Source organism: Oryx dammah, unplaced genomic scaffold (genome assembly GCF_014754425.2).
Source record: "Oryx dammah isolate SB20612 unplaced genomic scaffold, SCBI_Odam_1.1 HiC_scaffold_2, whole genome shotgun sequence".
Lineage (NCBI taxonomy): Eukaryota > Metazoa > Chordata > Mammalia > Artiodactyla > Bovidae > Oryx > Oryx dammah.
In genome coordinates this window covers 52,970,725-52,987,786 of record NW_024070186.1, presented here as the reverse complement: position 1 = coordinate 52,987,786, position 17,062 = coordinate 52,970,725, and the positions used below count along the sequence as shown (strand labels likewise).

At 37.0% G+C, this 17,062-nt stretch overlaps 1 long non-coding RNA gene across 1 annotated transcript; it reads left to right on the top strand.

The window, feature by feature from the left end:
* Positions 1-2,384: 2,384 nt before the first annotated feature.
* On the top strand, positions 2,385-16,123 carry LOC120869067. Its single transcript, XR_005722420.1, has 3 exons — positions 2,385-2,520; positions 11,470-11,475; positions 16,112-16,123. It is a non-coding gene; the product is annotated as an uncharacterized LOC120869067 (long non-coding RNA).
* The last annotated feature ends 939 nt before the right edge of the window (positions 16,124-17,062 follow it).

Sequence of the window (17,062 nt, the reverse complement as noted above, 5' to 3'; positions counted from 1 at the left end):
ACCAGCCGCAAGCATCCTGTATCCTGTATCAAACATAGACTGGTGATTCACTTCTTACATGATAGTATACATGTTTCAATGCCATTCTCTCAAATCATTCCACCCTCTCCCTCTCCCTCAGAGTCCAGAAGTCCATTCTAAACATCTGTGTCTCTTTTGCTGTCTCGCATACAGGGTTATCATTACCATCTTTCTAAATTCCATATATATGTATTAGTATACTGTATTGGTGTTTTTCTTTCTGACTTACTTCACTCTATAGAATAGGCTCCAGTTTCATCCATCTCATTAGAACTGATTCAAATGTATTCTTTTTAATGGCTGAGTAATACTCCATTGTGTATATGTACCACTGCTTTCTTATCCATTCATCTGCTGATGGACATCTAGGTTGTTTCCATGTCCTGGCTATTATAAACAGTGCTGTGATGAACATTGGGGTACATGTGTCTCTTTCAGTTCTGGTTTCCTCAGTGTGTATGCCCAGCAGTGGGATTGCTGGGTCATATGGCAGTTCTATTTGCAATTTTTTAAGGAATATCCACACTGTTCTCCATAGTGGCTGTTCTAGTTTGCATTCCCACCAACAGTGTAAGGGGATTCCCTTTTCTCCACACCCTCTCCAGCATTTATTGCTTGTAGACTTTTGGATCACAGCCATTGTGACTGGCGTGAAATGGTACCTCATTGTGGTCTTGATTTGCATTTCTGTGATAATGAGTGATGTTGAGCATCTTTTCATGTGTTTGTTAGCTATCTGTATGTCTTCTTTGGAGAAATGTCTATTTAGTTCTTTGACCCATTTTTTGATTGGGTCGTTTATTTTTCTGGAATTGAGCTGCATAAGTTACTTGTATATTTTTGAGAGTAGTTGTTTGTCAGTTGCTTCATTTGCTATTATTTTCTCCCATTCAGAAAGCTGTCTTTTCACCTTGCTTATAGTTTCCTTTGTTGTGCAGAAGCTTTTAATTTTAATTAGATCCCATTTGTTTATTTTTGCTTTTATTTCCAGTATTCTGGGAGGTGGATCATAGAGGATCCTGCTGTGGTTTATGTTGGAGAGTGTTTTGCCTATGTTCTCCTCTAGGAGTTTTATAGTTTCTGTTCTTACATTTAGATCTTCAATCCATTTTGAGTTTATTTTTGTGAATGGTGTTAGAAAGTGATCTAGTTTCATTCTTTTACAAGTGGTTGACCAGTTTTCCCAACACCACTTGTTAAAGAGATTGTCTTTACTCCATTGTGTATTCTTGCCTCCTTTGTCAAAGATAAGGTGCCCATAGGTGTGTGGATTTATCTCTGGGCTTTCTATTTTGTTCCATTGATCTATATTTCTGTCTTTGTGCCAGTACCATACTGTGTTGATGACTGTGGCTTTGTAGTAGAGCCTGAAGTCAGGCAGGTTCATTCCTCCAGTTTCATTCTTCTTTCTCAAGATTGCTTTGGCTATTTGAGATTTTTTGTATTTCCATACAAATTGTGAAATTATTTGTTCTAGCTTTGTGAAAAATACCACTGGTAGCTTGATAGGGAACAAATTTTAAACACACACATGGGTCTTGACCAAAATCACACTTTTCTGAGTATTAAAAGGATCTACCAAGAGAATGAAAAGACAATGTACAGAATGGGAGAAAATATTTATCTGATAAAGAATTAATAATGAGAAGACTCAATGAGGATTTAAATAGAGGTATTCTGTCCTCATGAGTTGAAAGTCTTAATATGTTAAAATATCGATTGCAATAAGGAGCTCATGAACTGAGCCACAGTGAGCTCCAGGTCTTGTTTTTACTGACTGTATGGAGCTTTTCCGTCTTTGGCTGCAAAGAACAAAATCAATCTGACCCTCTGGCGATGTCCATGTGTAGAGTCATATCTTGGGTTGCTGGAAAAGGATTTTACTGTTCAGAATATTCTCTTTATAAAACTCTGTTAGTCTTTTCCCTCTTCATTTTGTACTCCAAGGCCAAATATTCCTGTTCTGGGTATTTCTTGACATCCTACTTTTCCATTCCAATCCCCTATGGGCATCTTTTTTGGTGCTAGTTCTAGTATCTGTTGTATGTTGTCATAGAATCTGTCAACTTCAGCTTTTTCATTATCAGTGGTTGGGATTACTGTGATTTTGAATGGTTTGCCTTGGATATGAATGGAGATCATTCTGCTATTTTTGAGGTTGCATCCAATTATTGCATTTCAGATTATTTTGTTGACTTTGAGGGCTACTCCATTTCTTTCAAGGGATTCTTGCCCACAGTAGTAGATATAATGGTTATCTGAATTAAAGTCACCTATTCCCGTCCATTTTAGTTCACTGATTCCTAAGATGTTGATGCTCAATCTTGCCATTTCCTGTTGACCACGTCCAATTTACTTTGATTCATGAACCTAACTTTCCACGTTCCTGTGCCATATCGTTCTTCACATCATCAGCCTTTATTTTTACCAGCAGATGCATCCACAACTGAGTGCCATTTCCGCTTTGGCCCAGTTACTTCATTCTTACTGGAGCTATTAGTAATTGCCCTTTGCTTATCCACAATAGCATATTGAACACCTTCTGACCAAGGGGCCTCATCTTCTTCTGTCATATCTTTTTGAGTTTCACACTGTGCATGGGGTTTTTCAGGCAAGAATACTGGAGTGGGTTGCCATTTTCTACTCTAATGGACACATTTTGTCATAAATCTTCTCTATGATCCCCCTTGAGCAGCTCTGCACAGCATGGCTCATAGCTTCCTTGAGTTACACACGTCACTTTGCCAAAACAATGCTGTTAGTTATGAAGGGCAAGGAAATACTACTACATGCCTATGGGAATGACAAAAAAACTGAAGGGAAAAAAAAAAAAAAACCAACAACTGACAATACTAATGGCTGGCAAGTTTGGGGATCAATAGAGTACTCATTCATTGCTGCTGGGGATGCAAAAATGGTAGTCATGTTAAAAGACAATTTGGACATTTCTTGCAAATCTGAACATAATCTTAGAATAAGAACCATTAAGTTCACCCCACTTTTCACATTTTCTACTACAAAATATTGATATTTACCCTAATAACTTGAAAACTAATGTCCTCATGAAAATCTGCACATGAATGTTTGTAGAACCTTTATTCACAGTTGATTGATAAAGTTCAGTTCAGTTCAGTCGCTCAGTCATGCCTGACTCTTTGCGACCCCATGAACTGCAGCACACCAGGCCTCCCTGTCCATCAACAACTCATGGAGTTTGCTCAAGCTCATGTCCATTGAGTCAGTGATGGCATTCAACCCTCTCCTTCTCTGCCATCCCCTTCTCCTCCTGCCTTCAATCTTTCCCAACATCAGGGTCTTTTCAAATAAGTCATCTTCTGCATCAAGTGACCAAAATATTGGAATTTCAGCTTCAATATCAGTCCTTCCAATGAAGACCCAGGACTGATCTCCTTAAGGATGGACTGGTTGGATCTCCTTGCAGTCCAAGAGACGCTCAAGAGTCTTCTCCAACACCACAGTTCAAAAGCATCAATTCTTCGGCGCTCAGCTTTCTTCACAGTCCAAATCTCACATCCATACATGACCACTGGAAAAACCATAGTCTTGACCAGAAGCACCTTTGTTGACAAAGTAATGTCTCTGCTTTTCAATATGCTATCTAGGTTGGTCATAACTTTTCTTCCAAGGAGTAAGTGTCTTTGAATTTCATGGCTGCAGTGATTTTGGATGCCATAAAAATAAAGTCTGACACTGTTTCCACTGTTTCCTCATCTATTTGCCATGAAGTGATGGGACTGGATGCCATGATCTTCGTTTTCTGAATGTTGAGCTTTAAGCCAAACTTTTCACTCTCCTCTTTCACTTTCATCAAGAGGCTCTTCAGTTCTTCTTCACTTTCTGCCATGAGGGTGGTGTCATCTGCATATCTGAGGTTATTGATATTTCTCCCGGCAATCTTGATTCTAGCTTGTGTTTCCTTTAGCCCAGCATTTCTCATGATGTACTCTGCATATAAGTTAAATAAGCAGGGTAACAATATACAGCCTTGATGTACTCCTTTCCTATTTGGAACTAGTCTGTTGTTCCATGTCCATTTCTAACTGTTGCTTCCTGACCTGCATACAGGCTTCTTAAGAACCAGGTGAGGTGGTCTGGTATTCCCATCTGTTTCAGAATTTTCCACAGTTTATTGTGATCCACACAGTCAAAGGATTTGGCATAGTCAATAAAGCAGAAATAGATGTTTGTTTGTTTGTTTGTTTGTTTGCTTTCTGGAACTCTCTTGCTTTTTTGATGATTGACAAAACTGAAAGAAAAAAATATCCTTCACTATATGAATGGGTATACATGCTATTGTACATTGAAACCGTGAGATACTATCCATTTATAAAACAGAACAATCTCTCAATCAAATAAAAAACAGAGAGATCAGTTTTATATATATATATATATATGTGAAACAAGTCAGTCTGAAAAGATTACATACTATATCATTACAATTACATGACATTCTGGAAAAGGTAAACTTATAGAAAAGCAACTACAGGTAGTTAAAGAATCAGTGATTGTCATGGGTTTGATTTTGGTGTAGCCTTTGAATAGGTGAAGCACAAGAAGGTTTAGGGTGGAATTTTGGGGCGATAAACCTACTTTGTATGATACCTACTTTGTATGATACCGGTGTGGTGGATATATAATTTTATGCATTTGTTAAAATTCAAATTTTACAGACCAAAAGGTAAACTCTAATGTACACACACTGTTGTTAGTAAGTTATGTCCAACTCTTTTGCAACCCCATGGACTGCAGTCCACCCAGCTCCTCTGTCCATGGGATTTTCCAGGCAAGAATACTGGAGCGGGTTGCCTTTTCCTTCTCCAGGGTGATCTTCCTGATACAGGGATCAAACTTTTACCTCCTGCATTGGCAGGTGGGTTCTTTATCACTGAGCCATCAAGTAAGCCCAATTAAGGTTAAATAATTTGAGTTTTTATGATCCTACAATGGAATGAAGAATATGAAACAATCAATCAAGCTGAGTTATTAATATATATTAAACAACCTCATTAGATGGGATAGAGAAAAAGTATGATGATCTAAGTAACTTTGGAAATAAGTAGATTCATATGAGTAAATGCTAAAAAATAATGCATAAACAGTGTGATCTAGTCAATAAAGTTGTTTTCCATGGGGGTATGTGCCTATAATTCTAATACTATTGTACATGTATACTAGACTTGAACATCCATAGTGGATGATGGAAACCATGTTTCTCTCTGTTGTAGTATGAGTTTATGGGAAAAGTAATCTAAGGAAATTATATTAATCCATGTGGTAATGAGTCAGAGATGGAGATATTATTATGAGTTCATACTTATCTGAATATAGATACAGATTGGTTACACATAGAAAATATTTGTAGTAATACATATGTAAACAAGTTAGTATATACATATATACACTGATTTTGTCAGCTGTGAGGGCATATAAAAATTGACATCTTGACATAACAATCAGGTGTAGCTACCTAAAGCTTGTTTACAATACCATTCTCCAATCTAGGAGAAATGTCTGATTTTAGTACTGGGGAAGGTAATATACAAGATTAGTTACTCAAAAATAGCTAAAATGTAAATTGATAAGAGTATGTTGCTGCTAAGTCGCTTCAGTCATGTCCAACTTTGTGTGACCCCGTAGAGGGCAGCCCACCAGGCCACCATGTCCCTGGGATTCTCCAGGCAAGAGTACTGGAGTTGGTTGCCATTTCCTTCTCCAATGCATGAAAGTAAAAAGTGAAGTCGCTCATTCTTGTCTGACTCTTCATGACCCCATGGACTGCAGCCTACCAGGCTCCTCCACCAATGGGATTATCAAGGCAAGAGTACTGGAGTGGGGTGCCATTGCCTTCTCCAAAAAGTATGTTAAAGGGACACAAAAGCCAACTGAATTTCTCAATGGCCAAAGATGGAATAATTTATTTAACAAAATAAAGTATAAAGTAGTAGAGGATTATAAATCAAAGCTTCCACATAATTTTTGTAGATCTTTACCTTCAAAAAGATAGAGCATAATTTCCTTCTGTTTAATTGTAAGTACTGTAAGTGCTTACAAAAAGTATGACTTTTTGTTCAGTGAATATAAATGCCAAAAAGGCGAAAAAAAATCTTTAGAGTAGTTTCAATTGACAACCAGTGTCTTACAGGTTATCATGGTTAACATAAAAAAAACTGACAGCATATTGGCAGCGCATCTAGAGCCAGACATCCTGGAATGTGAAGTCAAGTGGGCCTTAGAAAGCATCACTATGAACAAAGCTAGTGGAGATGATGGCATTCCAGTTGAGCTATTTCAAATCCTGAAAGATGATGCTGTGAAAGTGCTGCACTCAATATGCCAGCAAATTTGGAAAACTCAGCAGTGGCCACAGGACTGGAAAAGGTAAGTGTTCATTCCAATCCCAAAGAAAGGCTATGCCAAAGAATTCTCAAACTACTGCACAATTGTACTCATCTCACATGCTAGTAAAGTAATGCTCAAAATTCTCCAAGCCAGGCTTCAGCAATATGTGAACTGTGAACTCCCTGATGTTCAAGCTGGTTTTAGAAAAGGCAGAGGAACCAGAGATCAAATTGCCAACATCCGCTGGATCATGGAAAAAGCAAGAGAGTTCCAGAAAAACATCTATTTCTGCTTTATTGACTATGCCAAAGCCTTTGACTGTGTGGATCACAATCAACAGTGGAAAATTCTGAAAGAGATGGGAATACCAGACCACCTGACCTCCCTCTTGAAAAATCTGTATGAAGGTCAGGAAGCAACAGTTAGAATTGGACATGGAACAACAGACTGGTTCCAAATAGGAAAAGGAGTACGTCAAGGCTGTATATTGTCACCCTGTTTATGCAGAGTACATCATGAGAAATGCTGGACTGGAAGAAACACAAGCTGGAATCAAGATTGCTGGGAGAAATATCAATAACCTCAGATATGCAGATGACACCACCCTTACGGCAAAAAGTGAAGAGGAACTAAAAAGCCTCTTGACGAAAGTGAAAGAGGAGAGTGAACAAGTTGGCTTAAAGCTCAACATTCAGAAAACGAAGATCATGGCATCCGGTCCCATCACTTCATGGGAAATAGATGGGGAAACAGGAGGAACAGTGTCAGACTTTATTTTTCTGAACTCCAAAATCACTGCAGATGGTGACTGCAGCCATGAAATTAAAAGACGCTTACTCCTTGGAAGAAAAGTTATGACCAACCTAGATAGCATATTCAAAAGCAAAGACATTACTTTGCCAACTAAGGTCCGTCTAGTCAAGGCTATGGTTTTTCCAGTAGTCATGTATCCATGTGAGAGTTGGACTGTGAAGAAGGCTGAGCACCGAAGAATTGATGCTTTTGAACTGTGGTGTTGGAGAAGACTCTTGAGAGTCCCTTGGACTGCAGGGATATCCAACTAGTCCATTCTAAAGGAGATCAGCCCTGGGATTTCTTTGGAAGGAATGATGCTAAAGTTGAAACACCAGTACTTTGGCCACCTCATGCGAAGAGCTGAGTCATTGCAAAAGACCTTGATGCTGGGAGGGATTGGGGGCAGGAGAAGAAGGAGACGACAGAGGATGAGATGGCTGGATGGCATCACGGACTCAATGGACGTGAGTCTGAGTGAACTCCGGGAGTTGGTGATGGACAGGGAGCCCTGGTGTGCTGCGATTCACAGGGTCGCAAAGAGTTGGACATGACTGAGTGACTGAACTGAACTGAACACTGATAAAATATAATTTAAAATGTCATTTTACTTCTTTAGTCTACCTTACCAAAAAAGAAAAACAAATAGATAACTCTAGTCTCAACCTGATAAATATGATTCAAAAATTCAGATAAATTCTAGTTAAGGAACATTCTGCAGAAAACTTGATGAGTACTTACTTTCAAAGCTGTCAAAATCATCAAAAGCAAGGAAAGTCTGAGAAACTGTCACAATCAAGAAGAGCTAAAGAAAACATCACAAAGAACTTCTTTAGTATTCTCATGGTGTTAAGTTGTTATTTTCTATCACAAATCTTACTATTACTATACTTGTGTTTTAATGTATCTCCTCTCCCCATTGTTTGCCATTAGTCTGCACTGTCTTTAATGAGAAAAAGCACTATTTTATTATGTCATCACCTTCACACAACTATTAGTCTGTGTAATAATAGACAAATATTTTTACAGAGGGAAGGAGGAGAATGGAGGATGGTAGATGGGATGAAAAAGTCATGATATAAAAATTGTATTCTTGTGACTCTGGGCAAAATCTGGTTCATTAAAAAAAAAAAAAATCCAGTCTGAAGAGAAAGCTATTTTATTGAAATGAATTCTTTATTGTGTGCCCATTTCTAAAGGCCATAAGTTTACCTTATCAATATATACCTTTCCTATGGAAAAGTTAACGTAAGACTTAATAAGTCTTATTATTAAGTTCTTGAGATCACTTTGAATGAGAATTCAACAAATCTGGAGACAAGTGAAACTCATTTGTCAAATAGGCTAAGACAAACCAAATTTCAAAGATCTATTTATAAGTTTCATTGTATTGGGTTGAATTGTGTCCTTCCGCAAGATATTATAGTCCTAATCCTCAGTATCTGTTAATATGACCTTATATGGACATAGGATCTTTGCAAATGTAACCAAGTTAAGATGATACTATACTGAACTATCAGGAGTTAAATCCAGTGACTGCAATCTTTATACAATGAGAGAAGTTTCTACACAGATACACCAACACAGGGAAGACCACCACATGAGGACAGAGACATAGATTGGAGTGATGGAATAACTAGCCAAGAAATGCACATGTCAGCAAGACAGAGAGAGAAAGAGGCAAAGAAGTCTTCTTTCTTAGTGCCTGCAGAGAGAATATGGTCCTGCTGACAGCTTGATTTCAGACTTCTATCCTCCAGAATTGTGTGAGAAAAAATGCCCATTGTTTCAAGTCACCCATTTTGTGATATTTTATTAAGAAAGTCTTAAGAAACTGTTATATCAGGTTAAACATTTTTTCCTATAGCATGTGACATCCATATTTGATTCCTACATTTATATCATTAATTTCACCTCTGAAAACTGTACAACTATGAAACTATGACATATAAAATACATGTGTGTCTGTGTTTCTAACATATTTTATTTTAGATTAGTCATTAAGAGTTAATGAGTACTGTGATTTATTTCGAATCATCTGTTCATTCATATGTAAGAACAATAAATGTTTGTAAATTGAACTGTTATCATTGATTCTATAACAGATGTTGAAACAGATTGTGCACACTTGAACAACTAAATCAGTGAGGAATATTATTGTGAAAATATTGCATATTGTAAAGTATATAACAGAGGTCTGATGTTAACAATAAGTAAAACTCTTATAATTATATTTACTTATAATTCTTTTACTCAAACTCTGAAAGAACTTTCTCTCAAAATCAACTCATATATAGTTTTAGTATCTGTATGACCTCTATTTTCTTTTACTTTAAGGGTTGCACATGAAACCTTTAGGCCTTTCCAACTTTTTTTGTCTTTAGATGTTTCCCTTTAAGCTATATCCCTAACCCCAAATAGATTCTGCACTTTCTCATAAGCCATTTCTTACTCTGTAGGGAACTGATATAGCAATGCTGACCTTAGTTTAAAAGAAAATTGAAAGAATAAAAAGAAGTGGAAACTAAGTGTAAAGCAATAGGAAGACTCGTACAATCCAAGGTCAGAGAAAATCAGAACACAACTGATTTTAGAGAAGAAATAGGCTTAATTTGTAGTTTTCTTTAAACTATTTGAGAAGCAGTTTGTATCTTTTAACATTTTGTATTGGAAAATAATTATTGGTGTTTTGTGTCTAGGGGATTCAAATATGAACTTATAAAAGTATGAGTATAAAAATACCACAAGCAATATTATAACTCATTTCCTTCAGTTAATAAAATGGGTCAAAAAGTCATTTATAACGCCTAAAACAGGGGTAATATAATATGAACTTAATGATATGGTTATATTTTGGGGTCAGACTCATAATAAATTATGTATTTCTAAAATCTATTATAATTCTGTTAAGTTCAATATTTTACACATCATGCTTATTTCATCTGGAATTCTGATAAAAATCTCCAACATTATATTTGAATGGCAATGTCACAGGACACTTACAAAAGCAAGAAATAATTCATCCTGCATTAGTGTTTCTTTCTGAACCCCCCCAAAATTAAGGATAAGAAAAATTCATATTTTAATGCAATATTGTATTGTGTAACTTGATTAACTTGCCAAAATTTCATCAAAATATTCTATACCTTATTTTGTAAATAAAATCACTAAATTTATTTCCACATTGTAGAATACAGTTAATTAATCCCTAAAAATAGATGTATATTAGTATTTCCTCTTCCTTTTGTCAAAAGTGCTCTAAAGATGGCCACAATGAGATTTAAGATATAGATGACACTTTTGACTTTGTCATGTGCTTTCAGACACATTATTTAATTTCAGATTTGTATTCCAATCAGTCTTCTACAACATATACAATTACAGAATCATTATTTATTAAGCATTTTAATGCCACATAATGCTAATGTTAATAGACATTAGGGACCAAATATGAATAAGTTCTTGTCTTCAGAAACATTCAAATTCTGGGAGAATCAAAGAAATCAATATGTTACACATGAAATAATATATATATGGAAAGTTTTTTTTAAAAGAATAGCAAGATAGCATGAATAAAATTTCAAATGTATAAAATGAAGAAGTATTTACAGCAAACCACAACCAGACTGGGGATCTAAAAACCAAAAGATAGAGCATAGAGGTCACTGAAGATTATGTTGAGACACGATAGGGCTTTATACTCTACCAAAGAGAAGAATCATCATCCTGAAGAGATGATAGCAAGCTACTGAAGATATCTCAGAAGAGAGAAGTCATTATCAAATTTGCCTTTTTAAGTAATTTAGCTCTTAGGTGGTGTAGGAGAAAGATTTGAGATATAAAAACTTGATGCATAAAGATGATATACAATGTTATTTTAATAGTCTTAGTGACAGTTTAACTAGGCAGTGCCATAAGAATATATTGATATATAATGGTAACATTAATAAGGAGCAAGTTTGAAAGAGAAGGTTTTGAATTATATTTGTATTTCTTGATCTTGACATACATGAAGGTGAAATCAGATAGTTTCAAAAGTTGAGAATGTATGAGACAATTTCTTTCAGAATTTTGTCTCTTTACCATGTATTCGGGTTTCGTAGGTGGTGCTAGTGGTAAATAACCTGCCTGCCAATTCAGGAGACTTAAGAGATGAGAGTTTGATCCCTGGAGGAAGGCATGGCAAGTCACTCTAGTGTTACTGCCTGGAGAATCCCATGGACAGAGAAGCCTGGCAGGCTACAGTCCATAGCGTTTGAAAGTCAGACACAAAAGAAGCAACTTAGCACAGCATAGCCCCATGTAGTCAGTCCTAAATCCCACCCCAACCCTATTTTCCCTTCATTTTTGTGAATATTTGTCAGCGTTCCTACTTGTAAACAATAGAGGGTGACTCATTATTATGATCAGGAAAAGAATTATTTTGCATATGTAATGGAAACAACAGAGATGCTGAAGAATTAGCTGCAAGGATAAGGGTCCAAAACCATGCCATAGTGTAATTCTTGAGCCATCCTTGAGCATTCACTACAGTTTGCAAGACAAATTATTTACCAACAATTTGATCTAACAACAACTTGTAACTTAATTTTCAAGTCTTTTACCTGAATCAACCTTTTTATTAATTCTGTTTCTGTCTTGAATCATTTTAGAAAACATCTTACTAGTTTATGACTTCCAATCTTTCTCATTTACAAATAATCCTATACAATTCTGACAGAAATATATTTTAAAATCTATCTTCAAAAATGAAAAAAAAATTAGAAATAACTTTATGAAGTAATATGGATGGTCTGTTTTTATGAAAGGAGCTTTATTACATTCTCAAGAGAAATAAAAATGCTTGAACAATTAAAAGCAATATCATGGTCTTGGAGTTAAAGTTTTATAAAATATCAGTTCATTTTACCTTTATCTGTATATTTAATAAAGGCTTTCCTGGCCCATACAGTAAAGAATCTGCCTTCAGTGTAGGAGACCAGGGTTCAATCCCTGGGTTTGGAAGATCCCCTGGAAAATGGAAATCCATTCAAAACTTCTTGCTAGAGAATTCCATGGACAGAGGAGCCTGGTGGGCTACATGTAGTCCATGGGGTTGTCCCAACACAAATATAAGCAACACTTCGGTAAGAATGTTGGCCAGCTGAAGGAAAAATTCCAATGGAAAATTTTTTAAAAATAGGAAAAGGTAGATAAATCTGACAGGTTAAAATGAAAAGTTTATGTAGTAATATTAACATACAAAAAGAGAAAGTTGAAATACTGGGAAAATTCACAATTTCAACCCAAAGAGAGGTTTTCTCTGGAGAAGCAGGGTTCTTGGAATTTCAAATCAGCAGAATAAACTGTGCACAGGCTTTGTGCCAAATTTATTGGCATTCCTCCACCATCATTTTCTCCTTTGGGATTCTTCACAAATTGACTGTACCTCTCAGAATTACATCTCATTATAATTATATAGCTGCAATATAATGGGGGCCTTTGAGATCCAATGTTTAAGCAGTGTTATATAGAAGAATATAACCCTAATAATAACTGAAATGTCAAATTACAATCATTTGACCTAGGAAATGAGGTTAGAATAATTGTACAGAAAAATATTTTAAAATAAATTTAAACAGCTCTGACACATATAGAGTAGTTCCTTTCCTTCCAGCAGCTGCTCCTGAAAATTTTTTGTACTTCTCTTTCAAGTTTTCATTAAATTCAACATATATGTCTCTTCTGTATATCTTGCCTTTATCTTTCTTTTATGCCTTTGACTAGTATTCTTTTCTCTCATTTTTCTTTCAAGCAGAACAAACACACAAACACGCATATTGCTTCTTGGGTACTACAGACTGGTCTCCCAGTTGCATTTATTTTCTCTCAAAAATTAGCCATTATCTAGTTCTTTTTTCCACAAGATAAAATAGATAACTCAGCAAATAAAACGCATATTTATCTGTGTGTGTGTGTATGTTAGTTTTGGCAGGAAGTGATACTGAGAAGCAAAGATAATGAATGTTTTGCATCAATAAATTTTTCCCATGTTACAATTTATGAGTTTATGCTTTACAGTAGATTAAATTACAAAGGAACTTGTATTAGGGTTCTCCAGAAAAATAGTACCAATAGTTTGTGTGTCAGTCAGTTCAGTTCAGTCGCTCAGACATTTCCGACTCTTTGCGACGCCATGAATCGCAGCACGCCAGGCCTCCCTGTCCATCACTAACTCCCAGAGTTCACTAAGATTCACGTCCATAGAGTCAGTGATGCCATCCAGCCATCTCATCCTCGGTCGTCCCCTTCTCCTCCTGCCCCCAATCCCTCCCAGCGTCAGAGTCTTTTCCACTGAATCAACTCTTCACATGAGGTGGCCAAAGTACTGGAGTTTCAACTTTAGCATCATTCCTTCCAAAGAAATAGCAGGGCTGATCTCCTTCAGAATGGACTGGTTGGATCTCCTTGCAGTCCAAGGGACTCTCAAGAGTCTTCTCCAACACCACAGTTCAAAAGCATCAATTCTTCGGCGCTCAGTTTTCTTCACAGTCCAACTCTCACATCCATACATGACCACTGGAAAAACCATAGCCTTGACTAGACGGACCTTTCTTGGCAAAGTAATGTCTCTGCTTTTGAATATGCTATCTAGGTTGGTCATAACTTTTCTTCCAAGGAGTAAACGTCTTTTAATTTCATGGCTGCAGTCACCATCTGCAGTGATTTTGGAGCCCCCCCAAAATAAAGTCTGACACTGTTTCCACTGTTTCCCCATCTATTTCCCATGAAGTGATGGGGCCAGATGCCATGATCTTCGTTTTCTGAATGTTGAGCTTTAAGCCAACTTTTTCACTCTCCTCTTTCACTTTCAAAAGAGGCTCTGTAGTTCTTCTTCACTTTCTGCCATAAGGGTGGTCTCATCTGCATATCTGAGGTTATTGATATTTCTCTCAGCAATCTTGATTCCAACTTGTGCTTCCTTCAGCCCAGCGTTTCTCATAATGTACTCTGCATATAAGTTAAATAAGCAGGGTGACAATATACAGCCTTTATGGACTCCTTTTCCTATTTGGAACCAGTCTATTGTTCCATGTCCAGTTCTAACTGTTGCTTCCTGATCTGCATACAGATTTCTCAAGAGGCAGGTCAAGTGGTCTGGTATTCCCATCTCTTTCAGAATTTTCCACAGTTTATTGTGATCCACACAGTCAAAGGCTTTGGCATAGTCAATAAAGCAGAAATAGATGTTTTTCTGGAACTCTCTTGCTTTTTCCATGATTTAGCAGATGTTGGCAATTTAATCTCTGGTTCCTCTGCCTTTTCTAAAACCAGTTTGAACATCTGGGAGTTCACGGTTCACGTATTGCTAAAGCCTGGCTTGGGGTTTGTGTCTGGTTGTCTATAAAAAAATTTTATTAAAGATATTGGATCGCATGATTATCAAGTCTGAGAAGTTCCATAGTCTGCCATCTGCAAGATGGAAACACAGGAAAGCTAGTGGTGTATTTGAAATGCCTGAGAGCAGAGTGTCAATTCTATAAATTCCAGTCTGAGTCTACCGACCTGAGAACAAGGAAGGATAAGAAGAGGAAGACATCTATGTTCCAGTTCTTGCAGTCAGGCCCAAATAGAGGGCAAATTCAGCCTTCCTCCACTTTTGGGTTCTATTCAGACACTAACTGAATTAATACCATAAGGCTCACCTACATTGAGGAAGACAATCTGCTTTATTAGGTCTACTAATTAAAATGCCAATCTCTTCCAGGATCACTTTCAGATACACTGGAAACAGTGAGAGACTTTATTTTGGGGGGCTCCAAAATTACTGCAGATGGTGACTACAGCCATGAAATTAAAAGATGCTTACTCCTTGGAAGAAAAGATATAACCAGTCTAGACACCATATTCAAAAGCAGAGACATCACTTTGTCAACAAAGGTCATTCTAGTCGTTTTTTCATAGTCATGTATGGATGTGAGTTGGACTATAAAGAAAGCTGAGCACCAAAGAATTGATGCTTTTGAACTGTGGTGCTGGGGAAGACTCTTGAGAGTCCTTTGGACTCCAAGGAGATCAAACCAGTCCATCTTAAAGGAAATCAGTGCTGAATATTCATTGGAAGGACTGAAGCTGAAGTTTCCTGAAACTGCAATACTTTGGCCACCTGATGCAAAGAACTGACTCATTGGAAAAGACCCTGATTCTGGGAATGATTGAAGGTGGGAGGAGGAGATGACAGAGGATAGCATCACCAACTCGATGAACATGAGTTTGAGTAAGCTCTGGGAGTTGCTGATGGACGGGGAAGCCTGGCATGCTTTAATCCATGGGGTTGAAAGATTCAGACGTGACTGAGTGAGTGAACTGAACTATGTTGTCTAGGTTGGTAAGCAGCTTTTCTTCCAAGGAGCGAGTGTCTTTTAATTTCATGGCTGCAGTCACCATCTGAAGTGATTTTGGAGCCCAAGAAAATAACATCTGTCACTGTTTCCACTTTTTTTCCCATCTATTTGCCATGAAGTGATGGGACTGGATGCCATGATCTTTGTTTTTTGATTGTTGAGTTTTAAGCCAGCTTTCTCACCCTAGTCTTTCACTTTCTTCAAGAGGCTCTTTAGTTCATCTTCACTTTCTGCCGTAAGAGTGCTATCATCAGCATATCTGAGGTTATTGATATTTCTCACAGCAATCATGATTCCAGCTTGTGCTTCATCTAGTCTGGCATTTTAAATGCTGTACTGTGCATATAAGTTAAATAAGCAAGGTGACAATATACAGCCTTGATGTACTCCTTTCCCAATTTAGAACCTGTGTGTTGTTCCATGTCCATTTCTAACTGTTGCTTCTTGACTTGCATACAGATTCCTCAGGAGGCAGTTAAGGTAGCCTGATAATCACATCTCTAAGAAGTTTCCACAGTTTGTTGTGATCCACACAGTCAAAGGTTTTAGCGTAGTCAACAAAGCAGAAGTAGATATGTTTTTTTTTTTTTTAATTCTTTTGCTTTCTCTTTGATCCAGAAGATACTGGCAATTAGATCTCTGGTTTCTCTACCTTTTCTAAATCCAGCTTGAATATCTGGAAGTTCTTGGTTCACACAGTGCTGAAGTGTTGCTTGTAGAATTTTCAGCATGAGTTTGCAAGCGTGTGATGTGATTGCAAGTGTGCAGTAGTCTAAATAATCTTGGCATTTCTTTTTTTTTTTTGGTATTGGAATGAAAACTGACTTTTTCCAGTCTTGTGGCCACTGCTGAGTTTTCCAGATTTACTGGCATATTGAGTGCAGCACTTTAATAGCACCATCTTTTAGGATTTGAAACAACTCAGCTGGAATTTCATCACTTCCACTAGCCTTGTTCATAGTGATGCTTCCCAAGGCCCACTTAACTTCACATTCCAAGATGTCTGGCCCTAGGTGGGTGATCACACCATCGTGGTTATCTCAGTCATTAAGATCTTATGCCACCTTTTCTTAAAATATCTTCTGCTTCTGTTACATTCATACCACTTCTGTCTTTTATTGTGTCCATCTTTGCATGAAATGTTCCCTTGGTATCTCTAATTTTCTTGAAGAGATCTCTAGTCTTTCCCATTCTATTGTTTTCCTCTATTTCTTTCCATAGATCACATAAGACTTTTTTATGTCTCCTTGATATTCTTTGGAACCTTGCATTCAGATAGACATATGTTCTCTTATCTCCTTTGCCTTTCCCTTCGCTTCTTTGCTCAGCTATTTGTAATGCCTCCTCAGACAACCATTTTTCCTTTTTGCATTTCTTTTTCCTGGTTTAGATCACCTCCTTTTATACAATGTTATGCACCTCCATCCATAGTTCTTCAGGCACTCTATCTAGCAGATCTAATATTTTGAATCTGTCATTTCCACTGTATACTCATAAGGGATTTG